Source organism: Tupaia chinensis, unplaced genomic scaffold (assembly GCF_000334495.1).
Source record: "Tupaia chinensis unplaced genomic scaffold, TupChi_1.0 Scaffold000147_1, whole genome shotgun sequence".
Classification (NCBI taxonomy): domain Eukaryota; kingdom Metazoa; phylum Chordata; class Mammalia; order Scandentia; family Tupaiidae; genus Tupaia; species Tupaia belangeri.
Window position 1 is genome coordinate 7,692,081 of NW_006159617.1, and position 8,433 is coordinate 7,700,513.

The window sequence follows — 8,433 nt, forward strand, 5'->3', positions numbered from 1 at the left end:
TAAAAGTACATGAGACTGATAGGTTTATGCACCTACCATTTGAACAGAATCTTAACCTGTTTCCTGGCTTAAATTGGTAGATGTCTTCTGGAGCCATAGGGTATATAGCTATCAATAGATATCATGGGACACGACACTAGAATAATGTAATTCTATCCATACAAAAAGCATGCACTAAGCACCAGAAAGTGACAAGATACGCCACAATAATATTGCATCATCAAAAAAGTCATGACAGGGACCAGCAGTTAGCATAATGGCTGTGTCGCTGGACTCCCACGTAGTCGACCGCAGTTCAAGTCCCGGACCCGGTGGCTTAAACTCATGCCAGGCACATGTGCGTGCGTGCCCAGGATCCCAAGAGGAGAATGGAGAAGGGACTGCAGCGTGGCCATCCCCCCTGAGGGGTGATTTCTCGCTTTCTGTCTCTCTGTCTCTCTCTGTCTGTCTGGCGAGTGCACGCGCCTGAAAGAAAAAAATAAAAAAAACTCTCCAAAAAAAAAAGTCATGACGTATTTTTTGTTTTTCTTTACTCTAAATGAAAAGGTCTGGGACCAGCAGTTAGCATAATGGCTATGTCGCTAGACTCCCACGTAGTAGACTGTGGTTCGCGTCTCGGACCCGGTGGCTTAAACTCACGCTGGGCATGTGTGTGTGCGTGCCCAAGATCCCGAGAGGAGAATGGAGGAGAAGGGATTGTGGCGTGGCCATCCTCCCTGGGGGGTGATTTCTCACTTTCTGTCTCTCTGTCTCTCTCTGTCCATCTGGCAAGCACACATGCCCTATAGCAAAAACTTCTCCAAAAAAATAAAAAAGAAAAAAAAAAGAAAAGGTCTAATGGAAAAATCATCTTGGTATCTTTGTTTTAATCTGCATCTCTTACATATTACAGTACATAAAAATACAATCAGCAAATATTATGAAAGTGATGTACCAGAAAACTGAAGTTCAACATAAAAAAGCCATTTAGATTAATACTTTAGTCATTCTCTCCTTCCAAGTGTGGTGGTATTTCAAGGTCATCTGTGTCAGCATCTGAGTTATCATTAGGAGATGTGAAGGGCCCAGGTAACGGAGATGATAGCAACTAAATAAAAATACTTCCAAGGGTAGGGGCTTTGGGTATAGCTTTTGAGAAGAATCTTGTTAATGTATGGTGGTCTGCTTTGTTAAGCTTCTTTCAGTCAACATATGTTTCAAGATAGCATCATAAAAGTTCATTCATTTGCCATTCCACTTTCATCAATCATTCAACTTTTGGATCTACATCCTCTAGTTGTAAAAGAGCCATATTTACTTTTTTTAAAAAATTATTGATTTAATCACTGTATCATTACAGCATACCAAATGAATTTTCCCATCATGAATACACTGCATATCAATCCGGTCAAAGACATTACCATAAACATTATAATCAACAGATATCTTTCCATTTTGGGTTCCCTTAAATGTTTTGCTTCTTTCTTCTTCTTGATTCCCTCCCTATTCCCCTTCCCCCATGTCCCACCCTCCTCCTCCACTGCATCCAGAATCATCATTGCTCTCCAAGCTGTTATACTTTCCAATCATTCAGTTTCTGCCACAGAGTACTGACATTTGGTATATACTGAGTGGGGACATACAATGCCTCTTTTTTTTTTTTTAAACAAAAATTGTAGAAACAACTTTATAAATAGATTCTTACACGAGAATCTAAACACAGTCAAGAAAAACATATACAGAGCACCCCAGCCCTTCTTTTTTGCTCTGGGAAAAAAGAACAGAAGAGAGGAAAAATGAAAAATAATTCCTTCTTGTTCTTTTTGTTAGGTTTTTGCCATGAGCCTGTGCACTCACAGGAAAGAGATGGAGAGAGAGGGAAAGTGAGAAATCACCCCCCACAGGGGGGTGACCACATCACAGTCCCTTCTCTTCCCCTGCCCTCTCAGGATTTTCGGTATGCATGCATGCACGCACATGTGCCTGGCATGATTTTCAACCCACTGGGTCTGGGACTCAAACCACAGTCAGTCATATGCAAGGCCACCATCTTAACCACCACACCAACTGCTGGCCCCTCCTTATTGTTCTTAATTGTGTCCACCTATGCAGTCAGTTTTTCAAGCAAAATTTCTATTCCTTTGCTAGGATTTTTGTTTCTTTCCAATGTGGGAATCAGGCTTTTCAGTCAGGCTTTGACTTTGTTGGCAACTTTCTGGTCAGGACTCTGGAGAAGGCTAGAAAGAATAGTGGCACCTCGGTTTATATTCGTCTAGGACTTCAGGTTCTTCATACCCACATGCTCTACAAGTGTTTTTGCAAAACAACCTTCTCTTCCATTTTCTTTCATCTTTTTATCTTGTTCTATTAACCACTTCAGTACTAGATGTCCTGCAGGATGTTCTGCAACATGAAGCTCTCCGTCCCTGCCTCCGGGGTGCACTTCTGCTGCTGCCAAGCTGGCGATGGTGTCCATGGCAGGCTGGATGTCCCCGGTGGCAGATCCCAAAATGTCGGCCACCAACACACAGGCAGACTTATCTAGCACCATGTCTTGGGCATGTCCTTGCAGGTAGCTTAACAAAGCTGGAGGAGTGGATTCTAACAGCTCGTGTCGGCGGATTTCTGTCTCTTTCTTACTGTGCGCCTTTCCATCCCCTTTCTGCAGAACTTCAAGGATTTCTCCTAAGTCTTCATTGTTTTCACAATTACTTTCCTGTCCTTGGGCGTACCGTGCCACAGGCAGTGCATGGCCACTCTGGCGCCATCGTGTGTATGTGCCAGGTATATCACTGCTTCACGGATGGCTTCAATCAGTTCTGATCTGAGTTTTGGGGGTGCATAGGTAAAGAAGTCTAAGAATACTTTATGCACCAATGAGTGCTTAATCACAGCTTCCTTCTGGGCCATTGGAGTTAGAATCTGCTTCATTTCATCCATAATGAGCTCTAATTTTTCGGGCTTTGCCTCTAATGTTTTTTCCAGAGTTGAGTGATCTGCTGACTTGTAAAGCTAAAATGTGTTCCCATAGAGCTCCTCTGTCAGCATATTCCTCTGTTCCAAGATGGCTTTGTCATTGTAGGCGTACCCCATGATGGCCGACGCTTCTGCGTGTCTCAATATCTTCCACACGTGGCCTTTAAAACTTCTGATAATCTCTGCAATCGGTAGTTTACTTCCATACATGAGAAATTTCTTAACAATATTTCTGGAGATTTCTTTATTTAATTCAATGAAATCACCTTGCAACTCTTCAAAAGCCTGTTTTCTCAGTTCATTGCCATACTGAATGTAACACTGGATCACCTGAGTTGAATCGTGTACAAATGCAATAGTTTTCATTTTTCCTTGAATCAATGTTTGTAAATCATTCATCAACTTTACTCTTTTTCTTTGTCACAGTCTTTCCTTCTTAAATTCTCCTGAATCTGCTTGGCCTGAGCAACAGTGTCATAGTTGGTTTTATCACTAAGTTGCCTGCTGTGCTTCAGTTCTTTCTTCTTTTTGAAATCATCTCATTTGGGTTTCTTGGCTGCTGAGTCATCACTTTGACTGTCCGAATAGAATTTTCTCTTCTTGTTGAATTTATTTACCTGTTGGAATTTGTTCTTAGGTGCTTTGCACCCTTGTTGCTTATTCCTGAACTGCTTTCTGACTGGAACTTTCTCTTCTTGTTGAATTTCTCTGCCTGCTGGAATTTATTCTTAGGTGCTTTGTCCCCTTGATGCTTATGCTTGAACTGCTTTACACCCTTTTTCCCAGGTTTTGTGGCACTTTTCTCAAAGTTCTTTGATGTGATTTTGGGTCCACCTTCCTTAACAACTTTTCTTGGCAATGTCTTTGAAGAACCAGAGTCACTGTTTTTACGGAATCTCTTTTTCTCTTGCGATGCCTTTGTATTCCTTCATGTTAATTTTTTTTTGTCCGCTTTGACTTCCATTGTATCAACTCGCACACATGGGGCCGACATCTACAATGCCTCTTTTTCATTGTCTGGCTTGCTTCACTCAGAAGTAAGTCTTCCATATTTGTCCACTTTCTATCAAATGCCAAGGTCTCACTGCTTTTTATGCCTGAGTAGTATTCTATAGTATATATGCTCTACACTTTTTCAATCCATTCGTCCGCTTTGACTTCCATTGTATCAACTCGCACACATGGGGCCGACATCTACAATGCCTCTTTTTCATTGTCTGGCTTGCTTCACTCAGAAGTAAGTCTTCCATATTTGTCCACTTTCTATCAAATGCCAAGGTCTCACTGCTTTTTATGCCTGAGTAGTATTCTATAGTATATATGCTCTACACTTTTTCAATCCATTCATCTATTTGTGGACATCTGGGCTGGTTCTATGTCTTAGCAATCGTAAATAGTGCTGCAATAAATATGGATCTGCAAATGTTTTTCCAACTGAGCATCTTCCTATCCTTCGGGTAGATATCTAGGAGAGGAACTGCTGGATTATATGGTAGTACTATTTGTAGGTCTTTGAGGAACCTCCATATTGTTCTCCACAGTGGCTGTACTAATTTACATTCCCACCAACAGTGTAGGAGAGTTCCCGTTTCACCACAGCTCACCAGTACTTATTCTTTATTTTATTTATCGTAGCCATTCTGAGTGGTTAGGTGGTATCTCACTGTAGTTATGATTTATGTCTCCCTTATGATGAGCTGTTGGGCATTTCTTCATATGCTTGTTGGCCATTCGTATGTCTTCCTTAGTTGTATGTTCAGCTCGTTTGCCCATCTTTTCACTGGGTTGATGATCACTTTGGGGGGCAGCGGGGGGTATAAGCTGTTTGAGTTCCCTGTATATCCTGGTTATCAGTCCCTTATCTGAGGCATAGTTTGCAAATATATTTTCCTATTCTGAGGGCTGTTAATTCACTCTAATTATTGTTTCTTTTGCTGTGCAGAAGCTTCTTAATCTAATATAATCCCACTTGTCTATTTTTGGGATTACTGCCTGTACTTTCAGGGTCTTGTTCAAGAAGTCTTTGCCTGCTTCTATGTCTCTAAGAGATTCCCTTCTGTTTTCAACCAGTAGTTTTGTAGTTTGGGGTCTTAGGTTTAGATCTTTGATCCATTTAAGTTGATTTTTGTTAATGGTGAGAGAGATCTTTCTACAGGTAGATACCCAGTTTCTCTAGCAGCATTTGCTAAAGAGATTTTCTTTTCCCCACTGGATTGATTGGTGCCCTTTGTCAAAAATCAGTTGACTGTACATAGGGTTTATTTCTGGGGTCTCTACTATGTTCCACTTGTCTACATGCCTGTTTTATTCCAGGGAAGCAAGGGTGTTTCAACATACACAAAACCATGAAGTGTAATACACCATACTAACTGAAAGAAAAATAAAACTCATATGATCGTATCAATTAATGGAGAAAAAAATGATAAAATACAACATCCCTTCCCTTCATGATTAACACTCTCAGAAAAATGGCACAGAAGGAACATTTCTGAACACGGTAAAAGCCATATACAAAAAAAAAAAAAAATAGCCAACCATCATACTGAATGAGAAAAAGCTGAAAGCTTTTCCACCAAATACTAGAACAAGACAAGGCTCCCTACTTTCTCCACTCCTTTTCAATATAGTACTGGAAATCCTATCCAAGGCAATTAGAAAAAAGAATAAAATAAGAGGTATTCGAATAGGGAAGGATGATTATATACATGCAAAGCCCAGAAGAATCCATGAAAAAACTCCTGAAAGTGATCAATGAATACAGCAAAGGGGCAGGATACGAAATCAACATACAAAAATATATTGCATATCTATACACCAACAATGAGCAGACTGAGGTGGAACTGAAGAAAGCAATCCCATTTACAATAACCAGAAAAAGCCTAAGATATCTAGGAACAAACCTAACTAAAGTAAAAAACCTCTACAAGGAAAACTATGAAAATCTAAAAAACAGAAATTGAAAATGATAAAAAAAAAAAAAGTGAGAAGACATACCATGTTCCTGGATTAGAAGAATTAATATAATCAAAATGTCAATTTTACCAAAACTAATCTACATATTTAATGCAATCCCAATCAAATTACCAGAGACATTCTTCACAGATTTAGAAAAAAACAAGCATAGAATTTGTCTGGAATTTAAAAAAAAAAACAAAAACAAACAAAAAAAATCCTGTATTACCAAAGCAATCCTGCATGAGAGTGGCATAGGGGGCTCTTGCTTCCTTACCCCAAAATATATTACAAACCTGTGATAATCAAAACAGCATGGTACTGGCATGTTTGCTTTTGAATACACCCCAGCTAATACCTTTACAATTAAATTTTTTAGTACTCCTTCAATTCTTTCTTCTATTACTACTACTAAATGCAGCTGCACTTTCAACTCTATTAAGTCTTAGTTCTCCCTCGAATTTTCCACTAATTCTGCAATATCTTCCATTTCAACATTAAGTAAGCAAGTTAGCAAGATCCACAATTGTTTTATGTATGACATCAACATGGTCATCTTTGTCAAACATTTCAAAACAATTCACCAAACATTTTAGGCATTTTTCCCATATGCCATGTATCCACTTTTCTGTCACTTCTTCCCCTCAAGCCTTTAATGTTTCAAAGAAACTATGAGCCTTAGCTTGAGCTATGAAAAGGCGCATCACATTCTTTTTTGTAACTGGTCATCAAACCAGATCATCAGTAATTTTTCCATATCATAGATGAGGCCTTTTACTGCCTAATTATTATGGCTTTAAGTCCTACCAATGCTTTTTTGTTGCCTCTTCAACACTATCTTTCAAGATCATCAAAATGGTGGAATGCGCTAGCCCTAAATCACATGCTATTTAACTCTTATTATTTTTTTTTTGGTTGAGGTTTTTGCCTAAGGTTCATACGACTCATGGGAGGTGGGGGGGTGGGGGTAGAGGGTAGGGAGTGGACACGACAATCAGAGGGAAAGTGAGAAATCACCACCCAAAGAGCAAATGGCCAGGTCACAATCCCTTCTCCTCCATTCTCCTCCTGAGATCTTGGAAATACGTCCAGCTTGAGTTTCAAACCGCCTAGTCCAGGACTCAAACCATGGTCCACTACATGAGAGCCCAGCACCTTAACCACTTAGCCAGGTACTGCTTCCATACAAGCTTCATTATCATTTCAACATCCATAGCCTTCCTTTGAATCTTGGCATTTCGTCCAGGTGAATTCATTGTTCCTTTTTGTCAATATCTTGTATTATGGGTGTATAATAAAGTACAAATGTATAAGGAACCAGCAGTTGGCATAATGGCTATGTTGCTGGACTCTCACGTAGTCGACCGCGGTTCGTGTCCCGGACCCGGTGGCTTAAAACTCACACCGGGCGCATGTGCGTGCGTGCCCAAGATCCCGAGAGGAGAATGGAGGAGAAGGGATTGCGGCGTGACCATCCCCCCTGGGGGGTGATTTCTCACTTTCTGTCTCTATGTCTCTCTCTGTCTGTCTGGCGAGCGCACGCGCCCTACAGTGAAAATCTCTCCAAAAAAAAAAAAAAAAGTACAAATGTATAAATGAAATATGTAGTCTGATGTGACTACCGATGCTTTGTGTAGTGAATACTAACTGCCTACAGAAGGAAACAAAGACTCAGAAAGGGAATTCTGGAGACTCACACAGACTTTGAAAGGAGATTCTAATTACTGGAGAACTGCTTTTAAATCCAAGCAGTTTTTTGTTGTTGTTGTTTTTTGTTTGTTTTGAGAGATTTCTGCTGTAGGGGCATGCACACTCACCAGAGAGACAGAAAGCAAGAAATCACTCCCCAAGGGGGATGGCCATGCCACAATCCCTTCTCCTCCATCCTCCTCTCATCATTTTGAGCATGCATGCACATGCACCTGGCATGAGTTTAAGTCACCGGGTCCAGAACTTGAACCATGGTTGGCTACATGAAAGTTCAGCAATGTAACCATTACGCCATCTGCTGGTCCCCTGAACAGTTGTTAAACAGGTAGATTGTTAAGTGAGGAGTGGCTACAGAGTATGATTTTTTTCCTTTTTTCTTTGTACTACCACCAACAGTATTTTTACATTTTATTTTCCAAGACCAACTGTGGTGGTGCATACAGGAAGGCACTGGCGCACAATGCTACAATCATACAGGACAGCCCTGGATTTGGATGCTGGTTGAACTGAACAGCCCAAGTATGTCACAGGGACATCTGAGATCCTGGCAAGGGCAGAAATCATGGTATAATGAGACTCTGTTGAAGATACCTCTCTCTTTCAGAAAAATAAAAACAATTCTCCAATTGTTACCAATACATTTTTACATATTAACACAATATATCTTGTTGAAAGTGCTAAATTACTAATTCTAGGAATTAGTTAAAGACTTCTTATAGTTTTCTATACTTTCTTCAAAAAAAATAAGCATCTTTGTTTTTTTTCTAGTCTCTAAACCTATTAATCCTTTTCTTGATCTTACTGCTGTTCTACTGA

General features: G+C 40.1%; 1 protein-coding gene and 1 pseudogene across 3 annotated transcripts in view; both read right to left on the reverse strand.

Moving 5' to 3' along the window:
* The window catches only part of VPS13A (vacuolar protein sorting 13 homolog A), a gene marked incomplete at its 5' end in the record, with an annotated part of 243,652 nt that overhangs the window by 123,295 nt on the left and 111,924 nt on the right, over positions 1-8,433 (reverse strand).
* LOC102469515 (pumilio homolog 3 pseudogene) lies at positions 2,072-3,919 on the reverse strand (annotated as a pseudogene).